Raw genomic sequence first — 19,216 nt, forward strand, 5'->3', positions numbered from 1 at the left:
TGTGGGTCAATACCATTGAGTCTATGGGTCTACTCCTACTCCTGTGGGTCAATACCATTGAGTCTATGGGTCTACTCCTACTCCTGTGGGTCAATACCGTTGAGTCTATGGGTCTACTCCTACTCCTATGGGCCAATGCCATTGAGTCTATGGGTTTACTCCTTTGGGGACTATGCCTGGATTTAGTTCCATGATTTAGAATTGAATCCTGTGGATTAGTCTCAATTAGAGTAGACCCACTGAGTCAACGCTTGAAACAACCTGAGCAAAAATAATTGATCCAATGGGTCTACTCTATACAACAATATCAAGGCCAATGGATGGAATTCAGGTCCAATGAGCAGAGATTTGTTAAGCATGCCATTGTTGTGCACCTTCAGGTCATTTCCAAATTGTGGCGGGTCCCTAAGGCAAAATCTGTCATGGGATTTTCTTGGAAAGATTTGTTCGGGGGCAGTTGCCATTGCCTTTCTCTGTCGCTGAGAGAACATGACTTGTCCAAATCACCCAATGGGTTTGCATGGCTGATGGGGATTTGAAGCATGGTGTCTTAGACCCTGAAACCACTACACACTAAGCACTAGGGGACACCGATTGGGACGTGGTGGTATGCCATCTCTATTCAAAAAAGAAATGCGTTTCCAGTGTATTTTATCCCCTAACGTTTATTCTGAAAACTCCTTCTCTAGGCCTGTTTCCTTCTTCCATCTCAGTTTCACCCGGGATCCCTTCTTTCATCAGTGATCCAATCGCCTGTGAAACTCAAAGCAAACTCCTACAGTCTTCTTTGGTTACAGCCCTGAGATTTATCTGAGCACATGGAGCCCTGCCAAGTTTTATTGATATGGCGCGGCGCCATTCCTTTGCACTCACCTATTTGTAAAGTTTATTCTCCGGGCCTTTTTATCATCTTCTGACACCCCTCCATCTGTTCCTGGTTGTCCGGTAGTCGAGGGGGTCCTGTTTCATTGGATACTGAAGACGAAATCTCTTCATCTGAAGAATGGCTCTCGGTAATCAGGCCCATTGTTTGAACATTTGGATCGTCTAATCTTTTCTCCCTAGGCGTCTCTCCCGCTTTTCACCACTTTGTTTTAGGAAATCTAAAAATGTAATACATTTTGCTTTTCCACTCGGTATCAAAAAGAAATCTCGATTGCCAACCTTTCTTCTCGGGGTGAAAATATAAGTGAGAAGGAAAGAGACAGAGCTGCTAATTATTCCCAGACAAAGCCAGTTGAAGAAAAAGAATCTATATGGTAGGAGAATAGAAGGAGGAGGAAGAGAATGTACCTTAACTGATCCAGATGAGTGGCATTTAGAAGCACCCATGTCAGTGGGACAGTAGGTCTGTGCCGGATTTTATTCCCAACTTTGAAGGAAATATCCATGCCACTGAAACAGTTGATAGGGTTAAGCACCTTTGATGGTCCCTCTAGACTAAAATGCAGACTGGATCTACCACCCCCTTGACATAGAAACTCCTACCAACCACTGACTGAGATCTTCCTTGAAGGTCTTCTCTGTCTGATCGTTGCTTGCAAAGCTGCTCCATTTACTGGTAGGCTATAACTCTCAAAGTCCTTCTGATGGATTGCAGGAGTCATAGTCCAGAAGGTAACTTTCCCAAGCTTTAAATAATATGGAGATAGAAAATGCCAAGAAAATCCCACGATAGACTCACCAAAAGTCAGAAATGACTTGGAGGCACACAACAATAATGATGACAAAATGTATTTGCATTTGTGTTTGTGTTTAGCCCCTGAAGAAGACAATTTCTCATGAAGGTTGAAACATGTTGGGATGTTTTAAAAGGAGGAGTCTACCCTGCATCAATAGCCTTCCATACCATCTGAATTGAGGACTAAAACTACAACATTTTGACCAAATGCAGGGTTAAGACTAACATCGCCATCTATCCATCATCATCATCATCATCATCATCATCATCATCATCATCATCATTTTCTCCTGTAACATTTTCAATACCTTTACCTGATGAAGAAACCAGTGTGTTTTCAAAAGTTTGCAACAAGTATAATGTTTGTTTTGGTTGGTCCAATAAAAGTATCACCGTTTGGGTTTTTTTGGATTATGTTGTACTTTGCTAAATGGTATGAACCATTTTCAGAGTCTTACTCTCCACAGTTTTCAAAATCTGGGGGCTGAAGGAAAATTTCAGGAGGGTAGAATTCATATTCTGTCCAGAAACATAACCACATTTTGCCGCCCCCTCTAGCCATACACCTCCTCCAAGGATTGTCAAATGATATCAGCCTCTTCTTAGAAAGGAGGTTCACTCGTTTATTCAGCTGCAGGGCTTCTGAAATGCAGAATAGGATTTTTGTTCCAAAGTGAGGGCAAGTTCCAGTGAACTTTTCCTTCTGTTAAAAAAAAAAGAGAGAGAGAGAAAAGCTGGAAAGCACAATAAACAATGGTAAGAGAAGTTGGAGAAAAGGTATGTGCACCCACATGGGCTTTTGTAAGCCACACATTTAAAACTCTTCTTCCATTGATGTGACCATAAACCATGATTATCCCCCAGTTCCCAATATGTGCATGTGGGGGGAGTATTCTTCTGCTCTATTATTATTATTATTATTATTATTATTAGCCAAAACATCCAAGAATTGGCCCAAATAGCAGCTGGAAGTGCCATTGCATCACTCTGGGGCATGTCAAATGTGGCATGCAATCTGGCACCCCTTTAATTGTCATGGCTCTGTCCAATGGAAAACTGGGATTTGTTATTTGGTGTGGCACCAGAGCTCTCTGACAGAGAAGGAGGAATATATAATCAGCCCTCCTTATCCACAGATTTTTTTTATCCACAGATTTGAGCATCCACGGCTTGAAAATATTCCAAAAAAGTATAAATTCCAAATAGCAAACCTTGATTTTCCATTTTATATAAGGAACACCATTTTGGTGCCATTATATTTAATGGGACTTGAGCATCTACATATTTTGTTACCCATGGCTGAGGGTGGGGTGGAGGTGTCCTGGAACCAACCCCCCGTGGATAACAAAGCCTCACTGTATAACAAAACTATAAATCGTAGAATCCCATAACATTGAGTCATGACAGTTAAAACGGTGTCAAAATGCATTAATTTTGCAGTGTAGTTGCAGCCCAGGTCATGTAAGGCACCCAAAAGGGCTGGGTTGGGCCCCCAGAAGACCCAGACTCAACCCTATCTTTGCTCTAAAGCTGTCATTCCTTACTATTTCTTGAAGACTGAAAAAGGACTCCCTTCCCTCCCTGCGTTCATTGGGATGCTCGAAGCCCCATTGGCTCCAACATCTCCTTTTCCTAAGAGGTGTCTGAACAGACGTTTATACAGCTTGATGACAGCTCCGGAGCGATTACAATTCAACAGGCAAACGGTGCACGCTTGAAACAAAAATTGACTCCGTATGTGTTCAATAAGAGAGAGACAGAAATAACCAGAGAGAGAGAGGGCCGCCAGTTTCCCCTTGTCTCCTTACATCGGTGTGTATTTATGGCCAAAGTGAATGGGAGGAACCTCCAAGGGCCTTCCGTGGAAAAGTAAATGGATGGGATTAATCATAAGACATGATGCCTCTTTGGATGGAGGTGGGATTAAGCCCCGGTGTTTCGCTTCCAACCTACACACATGTGCCCCCCCTCCCCAACCTCACAACCACTCCACAGGAACAATGCAGAAATGGAGGGCTTTGTTCCACGGCTGTGACACATTTAAGCACTTTCTAATGGGTTGACTGGGCTTTGGAGATTTCCTCCAGCTTCTTCGTTCACTTAGGTGGTCTGGGGAAAGTGTCAGCTAGGTCAAACGGTTTGGGGGTCTCTCCACTTGTCTCCAAGTGATAGAAACATCAGATGTGGGGGTGGGAAGGAAGGGAGATTAAATTAAGATCAAAAGGGAGACAACGTGCCAGATTTTCACCCCAACAGTAAACCCCTCGGAAGGGAAGGGTCTTCTGCTGATTTATGATTGCTCAGGAACTTGTCTTGTAACAATGAATCTTCCCCTCGGATGGAAGGGTGGAGGTAAGAGCGGCTAAGGCCATCTTTAGACAGACTTCATACTTAAAATTGCCTCTAGACTTTGACAGCATGAGAGTCTGCCATTGATGCAGGCTTCATAAAGACCTGCAGATTTCAAGGAAATTGCTGTATCCAACACAACTGGAGGAGGGAGAAACTAGATAGCAATGGGATGATTCTGGTGGAGCTCCTGGTAAATTGCAGTAGATCCCCAAAAGGTTTCCATCTCCCAGTTGTTTAAAATAGTGATAACAACAACTCTCCCTTTTCAGATATCCCCTCTTAACTTAGACAAGATTCTTAAATTAGACAAGCCACGGATGCAGATGAAACGTCAGGAATAAACTCTTCTAGAACATGGCCACAGAGCCCGAAAAACCCACAACAAACTATGGATGCCGGCCATGAAAGCCTTTGACTTCACATTAGACAAGAGAGTTGATGAGAAGACAGGATGGGATTTCTAAGTGAATTGGTACTGGTAAATCTCTCTGTGTCTTTCAGTCTCTCTCTCTCTCTCTGGCTGCATCTATGCTTCAGAATGAATGCAGCTCGACAACACTTTTGCTGCCATGGCTCCATACTATGAATTTCAGGAATTTGTAGTTTTCTCTTCCAGAGAGCTGTGCTGCCATAAAATACAAATCCCAGAGTTTCATATAATAGAGCTGCATCCTCTCCTAGCATCATTCATAACTTTCACCATCTTGATCACACTCTCGTGTTGCTTGGCCACATGTGTTCTGTGAAATCTTGTGTGTGTGTGCCTTCAAGACAGCTGTTGACTTGCGGTGACACCCTTCGATCTCATAGGGCTTTCTTAGAACCTTATCACACGGAGGCACTTACATTGCCAAAACATTGCCGAACTGTTGCCTTCAGTTCATTTCGAGTGCCAAAGGTGGGATCATCTGTCACATTTCTTAAATGTAATTGAGGCTTCCTGCTTTCCTTCCATGGATGAAGTGTTCACGGAGAAGCCATTTTTGAATAGCGGGATATCCCATTATTAAAAAATGGCTTCTCCGTGAACGCTTCATTGACAGAAGGAAAGTGGGAAGACTCAATTACGTTTAAGAAGCGTGATGGGTGATCCCACCTTCAGTGCTTTGGCAACGTTTTGGCAACATAAGTCCCTTTGTGTGATAAGGTCCTTAGGCAAGAACTACTCAAAAGTGGTTTTGCCAGTTCCTTCCTCTGAAATATAGCCTACATACCTGGCATTCATTGGTGGTTTCCCACCCAAGCACTAACCAGGGCTGACCCTGCTTGGCTTCCAAGATCAGATGGGATCTGCTGCCTTCAGGGTATTTAGGCCCAGCCTCTGTGACATGTTAGAAGGTACATAATTTATCTGCAAACTGGACCCCAAAAACAATGGTGGTGTAATATGTGAGGCCCCTTCCTTTACTCCAAAGACTACCTTTCTGGAATGCACTAGGAAAAGGAATGTTAATAAGATCAGGCCAGTAAAGAAGGAGGCAGATCATATAATGAGATGACTTTGGGGAGGAGAATGAGGTTGTCGCTGTTTGATTATCAGATATAAATCAGGTTGTCACTGTCTTACGACACATTGAAAAGTCTCTGGCCTGCCATTGAGCATCCCATCTGGTTCTTCCATCAGACAGCGCCATATAACAGAGAGAATGGCTTAAGCCCTAAATGCCAAGGCAGGTTTTCTTTCTTTAAGGGGAAAAAAATGTAGGAACGACTGTGTTTATAGACTCCTTGCATTAATGCTTTCAACGGTTTATTTTTCAAGCGCAGAACGAACATTGCCTGGTAGGCAGCGTAACCCAAACAATATCAGTTTAAAAGTTGAGGCTATGGTCTTTGGAACATTTTCCTAGTGTTTTGAAGTGTCCACTTAGTTCGAGGAGGGAGGGGGCGGCGTGTCAGAAGGAAAAGAAGAGGGGGGAAGAAAAGGACGAAGGAAAGTGAGGTGGGGGGATCGCTCTACATTTCACCGTTGTGTTTGGCCCGGCTCAATGGGCCATTGCAGCTACTCATCTGGTATGGATTAGATCTTCTCTCACACACACTGTCAACCTGGGTGTTCCACATGCCGGCTTCTTTCGGCAGGGGTCCTCTGACCGGCTTGTGTGATTTTTTTCCCCTCTGAAAAAAAGAAAATGTCAGGAAGTACCCCACACAGACCACATGTGAAATTTGTGCAGGGAACAGTTGGGGAAGATAAAAGAACCTTCTCAAACGTACCAAAAGGGTGGGATGGATGGGGGAAGAGAAACAGGACTTTAAAAGGAAGAGGAATCAGATGAGAGGTAATAATAGTCAAGGCAGAGAGGAGGATATTTAGCTGTGGGGTGCGGAGGGAGAGCTTTGCACAATCACACACACACAAACTGCAACACTATGGTCAGAATCCTATTTGTTAATAACAATTAGTGTATGCGTGTTGTGTATCGTCAAGTCATTTCTGACTTGTGGCAACCCTAAGATAAATCTGTCATGGGGTTTTCTTGGCAAGATTTGTTCAGTGGTGGTTCACCATTGCCTTCCCCTGAGGCTGAGAGAGTGTGACTTGCCCAAGGTTTCCCAGTGGGTTTCAGATAAAAAGGCCAATGCGATTTTAGGCTGCATCAATAGAAGTATAGCCTCTAGATGAAGGGAAATAATAGTCCCACTCTATTCTGCTTTGGTCAGGCCCCACCTGGAATACTGTGTCCAGTTCTGGGCACCACAATTTAAAAAGGACATTGAGAAACAGGAACCATGTGTCCAAAAGAGGGTGACTAAAATGATGAAGGGTCTGGAAACCATGTCCTATGAGGAACTACTCAAGGAGCTGGGGATGTTTAGCCTGGAGAAGAGAAGGTTAAGAGGTGATATGATAGCCCTGTTTAAATATTTGAAGGGATGTCATAATCAGGAGGGAGCAAGCTTGTTTTCTGCTGCTCCAGGGACTAGGACCCAGAGCAATGGATACAAGCTACAGCAAAAGAGATTCCAGCTCAACATTAGGAGGAACTTCCTGAGAGTAAGGGCTGTCTGACTTTGGAACAAACTCCCTCAGAGTGTAGTGGAGTCTCCCTCCTTGGAGGTCTTTAAGCAGAGGCTGGATGGACATCTGTCTGGGATGCTTTGATTGAGAGTTCCTGCATGGCAGAATGGGGTTGGACTGGATGGCCCTTGCGGTCTCTTCCAACTCTATTATTCTATGATTCGATGGCCAATCTGGGACTCAAACAGTGGTCTCCAGTCGCAGTCCAATGCTCAGACTACATACCCTATCTTCTTCCCAGGATCCCAAGGTGGCTATTATATTATTAGTCTATTTAACCTGTTTTTCTTGTTTTAAATGGTTTTAACTTATTTGCTTCCTTGAGATCTTTTGACACAGAACAGAGCAGAAATATTGAATTAAATAAACAAGCAAATAAGCAAATATCAAGTGAAGCTGTCTGGCATCAGATAAAGGCATTGCCAGCAAGAGTTCTAAACACTTCTTCCAAATGCTTTCCACATGACGGTTTGTTAATTTGTAGAATTCATTCCCACAAGGCTTGGTGATAGGCACTCGGTTAGAAGATAAGGAGTGGGCAAGCATCACCTTGGAGAAACTACTCAATAGCTGAGATCCTGCATTAGCGCAGTGTAACATAAATTGCTTACACTATTCAACCTTGTGTTGAACAGCAACATGTGCATCTGCATTACATGCGCCTCTGCATGCGTAATGGTATTGCACATAGAATTCCTCTTCTGCAACCTTGAACTGAATGGTGAGGCTTCACATCTTTACAAAAGTGTCCAACCACTTCCATAGAGGAACATACCTACTTGTAAGATGCCAGCAAGATTCCTGCCTGCGTTTTGCTAGAATCTCAGGATCCAGCAACTGAAACTTGGTGCAAAACAGTGACATCTGAAGACGGACATAAACTAAGAAGCAACGACTAGATTCTGAGCATATGGTCTGTCTAGACATTTATGATAAGTACCAGGATGAGCACCATATCTGTCCTGAATTAAAACTGCCCCTTTTCTGTTTCTTTCTGAGATTCTTCACGTCTTTAACAGCTGCATAGTCAACATATATAGTGGGCCCTTGGTATCTGCTGGAGCTTGGTTGCAGGACCTGCCATGGATATCAAAAGCCATAGATGCTCCAGTCCCTTTATATACAATGGCATAGTAAAATGGCATCCCTTATATCAAATGGCACAATTAGGGTTTGATTTTTGAATTTTTAAAATTAGTATTATTTAATAGTTTTAGGCTGTGGATGGTTGAGTCAGTGGAAGCAGAATCCATAGATAGGAAGAGTAAACTGTAATACATGATCTTTCCATGCTGGGAATGGTCGAGGGGATCTTTTAAATTTGGCCACTTCAGACTGGGGAGAAATTACTTTCAATTGGGTTTCACTTAGTATCTAATAAAATTCATGTTTTGTTTTAAAATCACATTTGAAATGAACTAGAGATTTTCAAAAGGAAGCTAAAACCACGAGCAGCTGGTGGTTTCCAGGTCAGTGGGCAGTGAATCCACAATGGATTTTAATCTGAATGTTACAGGAGCTATCCAAGGTGTTGAACCTGTTTTGGAGATAAGGTTCAGAATCTTGGATAGTTCCTTTAAAGATTGAATTCTGCCTTGGAGTGAATTCACTGTCTACTGACATGGAAGTCTTCAGGGAGCTAAACTGACACACTTGTCCATCCCTAGAGATTTGACATCCTTCACAATCCTGGCTGAGCAAACTCTCATTTCAGAAATGACAACATTTAAACTAGCTTACCCTCTTTATGTATATCTAGGAATATCCATCCTAGTTTTATGGAGCTCATGTACATCTCAGAGTGGCCCACAACAAGGAAAAAACAGATATCCAAGATCTTCTGGGGTGCTAATGTAGCCTCCTAACCGCCCATAGTTGCTCTAGATATTGAAGAACTGCAGCTCCCAGAACTCTTGTCCCTTTGGCTATGCTAGCAAATACTGCTGGGAGTTGCATTTCAACCACATCTGGAGGTCTCCCCCATTTTGTGAAAGGGAGCAAGCTCCTTTCCTGAAACCAAGGCATTTTGTTCCAATGAGCGAGCAACTCATTTCTCTTGTCAGCCTTCATCCATCAGGGCTAACAAACATATCTGCAAAATGATGAACAGATAGAACAGATTAGATCAGGATTTCGTACTCTTCAATTTACTGGCAATGAAAAGGAAAAGGAGTAAAGAGAAGGAGTGGGGGGTAAAAAAACAACCCCAACCCTCTTCTTCCGCTAAGAACGTAAAAGCGGCTTGAACGTTGCTTTTGTGTTTGGGGAATGTTTATACTACAGAAAGGAAGATCTATTGTGTATTACCAGTGACCTTTGAAAAATTGTAATCAGATTTCATGACCACCATTTTTACAGCTGCACGACATAATTTCATTCAGGTATCATTCACCCACTGGAGCTGAATGCCTCCAAATGAACAATCTTCCCTCTTTTTTCCACAGACAGCTCTTTCCAAAGATCTCCTTTGTCTCTTCTCTTCCCCCCTCCTCCCCAGTTTCAGTATCACACTGTACATCAAAACCTGTTGCACCACATTGAAGTCTTTCTTTAAAAAAAACACTCTATATGTTTGAGACATTTCTTTGAGTAGCACTGTTCAAAACGCTCTGAGCCCTTTGGCTCACCTTTCAACTTCCTCAGGCAAAATAGGGATTGGAAGATTCCCTAAGCTAATACACAGATCTCGAGGGAGGACAGGGGAATTAAAGCTGTATAAAGTAGGACCAATGGAGAAATCATAAAATGTTCTGAGATGGAACCGGAGAGACCAACAGTGCAGTCCTGTGCATGTTTATTCAGAGATAAAGCCCATTATATACCTTCCAACTGTCTCCATTTGGAAAGGACACTCCCAATTAATCCTCTGCCATCCCACATTTTCTGCTGCTTTTAAAATGTCCCAGTTTCTCTTTCCTCCTCCTACATTGTCCTCAGCTTTGCTTCACTTCCTGCAAACAAAGGGGTGTGTCTGCACTGTAGAAATAATGCAGTTTGATACCACTTTAAGTGCTACAGCTCCACTTTACAGAATCCCGGGATTTGTCGTTTGGTGGCTATGTAGCCTACATAGGATCAGAAGATGCTGAAAAAGGTCCTTTGGTGCACGGTGCATGATGCAATTGCACAACTTTTTCCTGCCTCAGTCAAGACAACCAACCTTCCAACCTTCTTTCCTTCCTTCTTGTATAAGTCCAAATTCCTTCCTGATCTGCAAAAGCAGCACCCAAAAATTGACCCTCCTTGCATACTGGGATTTGAGAGCCCTGGGAAGGGACCTGTCACAGCTTTGACATAAGGCAACTGGCAACCTCTGAGACAATTTGGCTTTTTAAAAAAAAGTCCTCCCACTGATTCTCTCTCTCTCTCTCTCTCTCTCTCTATATATATATATATATATATATATATATATAATCCTCATCTTTCAGCTCCTCTCCCCTGCCAGTGAGCATATTGCAACAATAATACATAGGTTAGGGAGGTGGCCAAGTGTCCCATTAATCTCGCCTCTCCTGGCATGAAGCAGCGGGGAGACCCGAGTGATGAATCTGTCTCAGCCTGAGACATTTTTGTCCTCCTCTGTGCCAAAGCAGGAGATAAGCAATCTGCAGGTGAAGCCGAGGGAGTTCACTCAGTCCTGTGGTGCCATATTGATTGACACCAAGGCGCACTGCAGGGCTTTGATGTGTCTGCAAGTGTTTGTTCTTTTCTTCCCAGGCATCACTCAGTTTTGTACAGAAAGAAGTTTGAGGTGCATCTGATTTGCAAAACCAGTCCCTTTTCCCCTGGCATGATCTGCTTAGAATTCTACACTTTGTAGAAGAGATAAAGGATAAAGATGTATATTCATGTCTATATCTATATACCGTAGGTGTTTGTTGTTGTTGTGTGCCTTCTAGTCGTTTCTGACTTATGGCAACCCGAAGGCGAACCCATCACAGGGTTTTCTTGGCAAGTTTCTTCAAAGGGGGTTTGCCATTGCCATCCTCTGAGGCTGAGAGAGTGCGATGTGCCCAGGGTCACCCAGTGAGTTTCATGGCCTAGCCGGGAATCGAACCCTAGTCTCCAGAGTCGTAGTCCAATGCTGACACCATTACACCATGCTGGCTCATATATATTCATTTATATGTGATATATTCAGTATAAGCCAAATTATTATGTTCCTACTAGAGCTTGGAGACATTACTTTTTCAGGACTCCAGAATCTAAGAAAGATCTTGGCAAAGAGTTCTTTTGGGGCATTACATGTCCCCAAATCCTAGCATAGCCTATGATCATGCTGGCTAGGGGAGTTGCAGAGTTGTGCTGCAGTTGGGGAGTTGTGGTAATGTTGGTTGTTTTTACCCTTTTTAGTTTTACACTCTTCTCCATCCGGGTGAGTTCTCCAGGCAGGAATTCAAGGAGTGTGAAGGAAAAGTGCTGAGTCTTCAAAAGGCCCCATAAACATTTCATTTGTGAAACTGCCACCTCTTTACCTCAGAGATCTCATCCATCTCTTTCGCCGCTTCCCCTTTGGCAAGGTCTGAAAGCCACATTCCTAGCACTTCAGAGATGCGGGGATGTGTAAAGTCTGTGTTTGTGTATGCGTGCATGGATGTACATTTCTGTGTGTACATTTGTTGTTTGTCTTCAAATCCTTTCTAACTTATGGCGACCCTAAAGGAAACCTATCTTGGCACATGTCTTCAGAGGGAGTTTGACATCACCATCCTCGGAGGCTGAGAGAGTGTGACTTATCCAAAGTGGGTTTACATGGCTGAGCTTGAACACTAGACTCCAGTGTCACAGACCAACATTCAAACCACTTCACCACACTGGCTCTCTACATATGAAGAGTTTAGAAAAGCAAAACAACTTTTCATCCTGACAACTCCTTTTGATGGACCATTGGGTCTTAACCCTCAAAACATGAGGAATAGCAGTTTAACACCACTTAAACTGCCATGACTGCATCCTACAAAACCATGGGATTTGTGGTTTGGTGAATCACCAGACCTCTCTAACAAACCAGACTAAATACCTCGCCAGACTAAAAATCCCAAGATTCTACCGGATGGAATCATGACAGTTAAAGTAGTGTCAAATTGCTATATTTCTACAGTGTGGAAGAACTATCTGTGTCTAAACACTCCGCTGAAGTTTTACATTACTGCAATGCTAAAAATCTGGGGAATGAAGGAAGATTTCATTGAAGGGCCAGAATTCTTATTTGGGGTGTAATGCCCCCATTTCCCAACCCCAGCTACACACCTGATCTACTCTAGTTGGAACCAGAAATTGGATTTAGGACAACATTATTATTATTATAGTAGGCCCTTGGTATCCTCTGGAGTTTGTTTCCAGGACCTCCCAAGGATTTCCAAGTCCGTGGATGCGCAAGTTCCATTAAATACAATGGCATGGTAAAATGGTCTCCCTTATATAAAATGGCAAAAATCAGGGTTTCCTTTTGGAAATGTATACATTTTTCAAATATTTTCAAACCACGGGTGCTTGGATCCATGGATAAAGAATCTGTGGATACGGAGGGCCGACTGTACACAAGAATGCAACTCACGTTGAAACGATACTGGAATTTTGGCTGGACATGAAAGCTTTTGCAGCTTCAGACCCAGTGACAGGGACTGCTCAGATGTGGAATTATAACATGACAGGAATTCCCCCACAGTCCTCTGACCTCACGCATCATGTGTGACACATGCGGAGTCTGGGAAGGGACATGTCCAGGGTGGGGAGGAACTTACTGAGATGTCATCTTCCTTGACATGACGGAGCAGCATAAACAAAGAGGAGGAGAAATGTGGCTTCTGTCCAACCTTGGCGCTTGTGATCTACTGCCACAGACTACACACACACACACACACACACACACACACACTTTACACCTGAACCACACCTGCCTTTCCCCTTTTGACAGTACTGAAGTTTGGAGATTAAAAAGAGCAAGAGAGACATCGCCAAGCATTGGCCTGGGGTGTGGTGGTGATGGACGCACTCTTATCCATACCTATTTGGAAACCCGTTGTTGTGTGTCTTCAATTCATTGCTGACTTATGGCAACCCTAAGGTAATGCTATTGCGAAGTTTTCTTAGCAAAATTTATTTAGAGGAGATTTGCCCTTGCCTTTTTCTCAGGCTGAGAGTGTGGCTCACCCTGCGGTCTTCCATGGCAGAGCAGGGATTGGAATCCTGGTCTCCTATGGTCATATCTAACTGAAATACATGTATTAAATACTGGGGAAAGTTTACATTTTTAAAATTACAATTTAGTTTAACAATCTAAGGAGTTTGCAGCCATCAGTAATTCCAGTGCAATTTCAGATCCCAGAAATTCTGGGATCTCTGTGGAGCTGTTAGTAATGCAAACCTTGTAGGTGAAATACATGCATACTTTGGATCGAACATGGGAAGGAAGCTCTCTAAAATTTACTTCATTTGTTTCATTATCAGCAAATTGTCCTGGATCACTCAACACAACTTTTATTGTTCCTGCTGTGAGTGCAACATTCAAACCAGTCCATTGCAGCAAGGTAAAATAAGGTTGCAAGGTAAGTAGGTAGATGTTCCTCCAAAGGAAGTCTGAAATAACCCTCCAAAGGTTTGCTGTCATCATTGTGTGCCTTCAGTCATTTCCGATTTATTGCGATCATAAGGCAAACCTATCATGGGATTTTCTTGGCAAGTTACTTCACACATGGTTTGCCATTGCCATCCTCTCGAGAGTGTATGACTTGCCCAAGGACTTGCCCAATGGCCAAGTGAGAATTCGAACCCTGTTCTCCAGGTTCATAGTCCAATGCTCAAGCCACTACACCATGCAAAGGATTTAGTTTGCTCCCAATATCAGATTGCAAAGGGAGCAGGACTTCCATTCACTGTTTTAATCTCAAGTTTGGCTGAAACAAGGGATTGAGGGTTCTGTTGGGAAAGTCGAACTCAGATGTCTATGTGCAGTTTGGGTCTGTTTGGGGCAGTTTCCCAGTCAAAAACTGCCCCCCAGATTTTAGAAGAATCACCCAGGGATTCAGAAGACTTTGGAGACCAGAAATATGGAGGCTGAGAGCTGCATGTGGCCAGTTGGTTGCACTTTCCTCACTCTTGTTGTAGTGTAATGCTGAAACAACAACTCCACCAGGGACAGGAGCCCTTGGGACGAATAATCAGGAACACAATTTGTGATGAATGTGACAATTTATCACAACCTGTTTGCAATGGTGGCAAAGGATGCGGGCAGGCCTTACTGTTTAGATAGGCTGATAATGCAAGGCAGGCAGATCACTTGGGTCAGTTTGCTTCTCCAAGAGCAAATGCCGAAGAAGAGTTTTTGATTTTCCTTGCATGGTCCTTCTGCAACACCTCTTCACTCATTCAAACTCCCTTGTTGACTTTCGCCGCCCTCCATAGCTGCTGTTTGAACATTCGCTCTGCAAAGAACACATCTCCCATTTTTCTTGGAACCACAACACAGCCCTATCAGCCCCCTCTCCTCACTTCATTTTCCTCCTGCAGGGAAGGGCTGCTTCGACTTGTACTTTTGAATTAGGTGTCAGGAACATCCGTAAGGCCAACCTGCTGCTTTAATTTAGCTGGGCTGGGAGTAAGAGGACCATATTGACTAAATAAACTCTGCAGAAGGTACACGGATGAAAACATTTGGGGACTTCTATCGCTCCTTTATATGTCATGAAAAACATTCTTTTCACACAGAGGAGTTTATCACACGTGAAATTTGAACTGCAATCCAAAGCAAATCTGAAGGGAAGGGGAAGCAGAGTCAATTCGAATCCAAGGCAATTCACGTGATTAATTATCTCACGGGAAGAGCGGAATTGTGGTCATTCCTGAGGCAAAGCAAAGCGAGTGCAAAATAAATTATCACACCAGTACATACCATGCAGAGTCACCAATTCGAATTGGTACCCTTGCGCATGCTCAGTGGGGCTCTGAACGCATTGCGAACCTTTGCATTTCCAGGGTGAAGAACGGGGCCACTTCCTAATTCCAGTTTCACGTGAATGCTAGCCTCACATGAATAATTGCTTCACGTTTCTTCTTTCTCTCTATTTTATTCTATTTTTTTACTCTATTTACTCTCTTTCACCAATTTAACAATGCCCACAACTCCCACCATGTATGGTTTCAAGTATACATACAGCCACATCCCAATGTGTCCTCCCTGTCATTCATGCTACCCCTTCATGCAACATCCAAACGTGTCCTCAGTCTATCCATCCCTTGAGTATGACTTGCCCAAAGTCACCCAGTGGCTCTTTGCGGCTTAGCAGGGATTTGAACTCTGATCTTCTGGCATCCTAAGGGCAGATCTATACTGTAGAAGCGATGCAGTTTGATACCACTTTAAGTGCTGTAGCTCCATCTGACAGAATTCTGGGATTTGTAGTTTTACAAGGTCTTTAGCTGGTGCATCACAAAACTGCAAATCACAGAATTTTGTAGGATGGAGCCATGGGTGTCAAACTACAATAGTTCTACAGTGTAGATGCACCTTAGGATGCCAGAAGACCAGGACTTAAATCCTTGCTCAGCCAGGGAGCAAGTCACTCACTCTCAGTCTCAACCGCAAGGAAAGACAATGAACAAATCTTGCCCAGGAGAAACCCTATGATAAGTTCATGTTAGCATCTCCATACATTAGAAACTATTTGAAGGCACACAATGATAATAATAATAACAAAAACACCCGACCAAATAGAGAGATTTTAGAAGACTACTTCCAGAATTTCCCATTCGACTGGTCACTGGTCATGCTGGCTAAGGAATAGAAGCTTAAATATATTACCATTAAAAGGATGTATAGAAAACGGTGGAATATATTCATCAGCTGAGGAGCAGGATGTCAGTAGTGTAGGTCTTATTTGGTTTTGTTATTTAGGAGTGTTTATAGTGTAGAGAGACAGTGCAGTGTAGTGGTTTGAGCATTGGACTATGATTCTGGAGAGCAGAGTTCAGATCCCACCTTGGGCAAGTCACACTTTCTCAGCCTCAGATGGCAGCAGTGGCAAACCCCTTCTGAAGAACCATGCCAAGAAAACTCTGTGATTGGTTGGCCTTAGGATCGCCATAAGTCGGAAACAACTTGAAGCCACACAACAACAACAGTTTTGTTATTGTTTATGCCTGTGTATTTTGGATATGCATATAAAACGTGTGTGGTTGAAAATCACACAGCTGTAATGAACAGGCAACTATTTCTGAAGGAGCAATAAAAACAATGGTTTGTTATGGGGACGATGAGAATGCTTTTGTCTTAACTCTAAATAACAGTTCCCAAGTTCAGATCGGATCCGCCAATTTACAGCTGATTTTAATTGATTTTATTCACTCTCTTCTTTCCAATTCCAGATTGCATACATTTAACCCACATGCTGCAGACTTTCCCCTGCTATGCCTGCAACTGTTCGGCACCGGACCAAGCATTCTTGTAAAGTCTAAATTTATCTGAATGCACACACACTGTAAAACATGAACACCACAATAAAAAGTTGCCATAAAAAATGGAAACATTCTCTGCATATGTGTGTGTGTAAGAGAGAGAGAGAGCTCCTGGATATCGAAAGCAAATCATCTCTCCACCCAAAATCTGAGATCATTAGTTTTTGGACAAGTTTTCAGTGAGGGTTTTCAATGGAGAACCTTGCAAGTGAAATTTTAGAAGCCGGTTAACAAAGAAGCAATAAGCGTTGAGCTAAACGAAAAGTGGAATCTAGCCCTCTGATCCTTTCACTGTGGTCCAGAGTTACAAAAAGTAGCAGACAATATCTGCCAGGTACTTGCTCTATGTTTAATTTTTTTTTTTCAAATTAAAAAAAAATCCCTGAAAAGCAACATTTATCAAAATAAGCAAAATATGTGCGGTATGGAATGTGGTTCATTGGGGGCAACCTACTTTCATGGTGGATGGGTAAATTAAAACACATGGCAACGTGTTACAAGGAAGAACACACCGCCGACTGTATTACTCCCTCTTTTTATTGGTTAATCCCTAATAAGAACCAGCTGGTAATAAAGCAAGGGAGTTCATGGGAACCCACCCTTTGTTGAAAGTGGAATCGGTGTCAATACTAGAAACAGATGAGTACCCTTATATACACAAAGGAAAGCCAAATATAATTGCCTTCTGGGGGTCAGGTTACGCAAAGACACCAGCGAACAGAGGTGATATGCTGGCCACCAAGAGTGGCAGGAGAAAAAGATAGGCTCTCCTCCTTGGAAGGGACAACCGCCACTAAAGGGTTTAATTTAGAGAAGGGTGTATGTCTGTCTTAAAGCATCTAGTTCTCCAGATGTTTGAGACTTCAGCTCCCTGGCCATGCTAGCTGAGACTTCTGGGATTTGATGCCCCAAATACCATAGAACCATAGAATCCTAGCGTTGGAAGAGACCCCAAGGGCCATCCAGTCTGACCCTCTTCTGCCATGCAGGAACTCTCAATCAAAGCATCCCTGACAGATGGCCATCCAACCTCTGCTTAAAGTCCTCCAAGACCTACCGAAAGGACCAGAGTTTGAGAACCACTATCTTAGATGTCTCTTTCACACTATGCAATCATAACACTTCAACGTCACCTTAACTCTCATGGCTGCAACCTACAGGCTCCTAGGGTTTGTAGTTTGGTGAGTATGGTTTAGTGGTTTGACTATGTCTTTGGAGACCTGGGCTGAAATCGCTGCTCATGCCACCAAACAGGACGCAGCATCAAACTACATAACCTTACATGCTTTAGTTCTAATCCAGCATTTTCCCGTCTTCCTCTGCCTCCAGAAAGTTTCATTTCCCTATGAAAGACAAAGAACCAGAGCTCCCCTTCTCTTTTGTTGTTTCTAGCTTAAAGTAATGCCTTTCAAGAAACTGCGGTTACTGAAAAAAAGAAAGGAAGAAACCAGTGGGGAAGGAGTTATTAGCATCAAATTTAATAACATCCATCTCAGGGCCCTCGCCCTCTCAGAGGCATTGTAAGGAGGCACATTTGGCTTCCCCCAAAAACGGGGTTCTAATCTGAAATGAATTTGTAGCTAATTCAACCTGTAGGCTAGTGACTTTGGGATTTCCTAGATAATACAATCCAGACAGTAATGTTGATGGATGCTAGAAGCTCGCCTGTGTAGTAGTTGTAAGGCACTGTCAGAAGAGTGAGTGATGCATTTTTGCTTAACCATAAGTAACCTCCAGCATGCTGGTATATGCTGCTCTCCTTCAGAACTCCACTGCCATTAGTTACTGCGTGGTCTTTACTAATTTCCCCATAAACTCTCTCTTGTACATGCACTGGCTTTCCACAGCTGGGTTTTTAAAGCATGTTTAAGTGCCTTTATGGAAATGGTTGGACGTTTTCATCTGATGTGGAACATCCCTATTTGTTTCAGGTGTGCAGAAGCAGAGTATTATCATGTAGGGTCCCCTGAAGATGCACCTTGCGCCTGGATGTGTATGGCACATCAATGCACAGGGCATATTTGACTTGATGCCTTGGTTCAGTTATGCAGTATTGCCATTCGAATAATGCACAACTCTGCATGCAGAGATATGGGTTGTGCAACCCCAATGTAGCATCCTGGCCTTTGTTGTTATTATTGTGTGGCGTCAAGTGATTTCCAACTTATGGTGACCTAAAGCAAACCTATCATGGGTTTTCTTGGTAGGTTTGCCCATTGCCTTCCTCTGAGGCTGAGAGAGTGTGATTTGACGAAGGTCACCCAGTGGGTTTTCCATGGTTGCACTGAGATTTGAACCCTGGTCTCCAAAGCTCAAACCACTCCTCCTCCTCCTTCTTCTTATTTCTCTCTTGCCTTTCCCCCCTGGATTAGGACTCAACGTGGCATACAACAATTAAACAAAATTGTTAAGAGTCCAGAAGATACAAAAGTTAAAACACAGTTAAACTATCAGGAAAAAAATAAAATAAAACTAGGTCAAAACATATATCATTAAATCACATACACACACCCCAGCACAACAATTAGCAATATCTAACACATTGTATAAGATGGGCCTTATATAATTACTCATCAAATGCCTGTCAGAATACCAACAATAACAACAACAAACAAACAACCACAACATTTCCTGGCTGCAAAAAGAAAGTAGGGAGGGTGGCAGTCTGATGTCCCTGGGAAGGAGGAAGTTTGCTTAAAGGATATGCA

Source organism: Sceloporus undulatus, chromosome 8, assembly GCF_019175285.1.
Source record: "Sceloporus undulatus isolate JIND9_A2432 ecotype Alabama chromosome 8, SceUnd_v1.1, whole genome shotgun sequence".
Lineage (NCBI taxonomy): Eukaryota > Metazoa > Chordata > Lepidosauria > Squamata > Phrynosomatidae > Sceloporus > Sceloporus undulatus.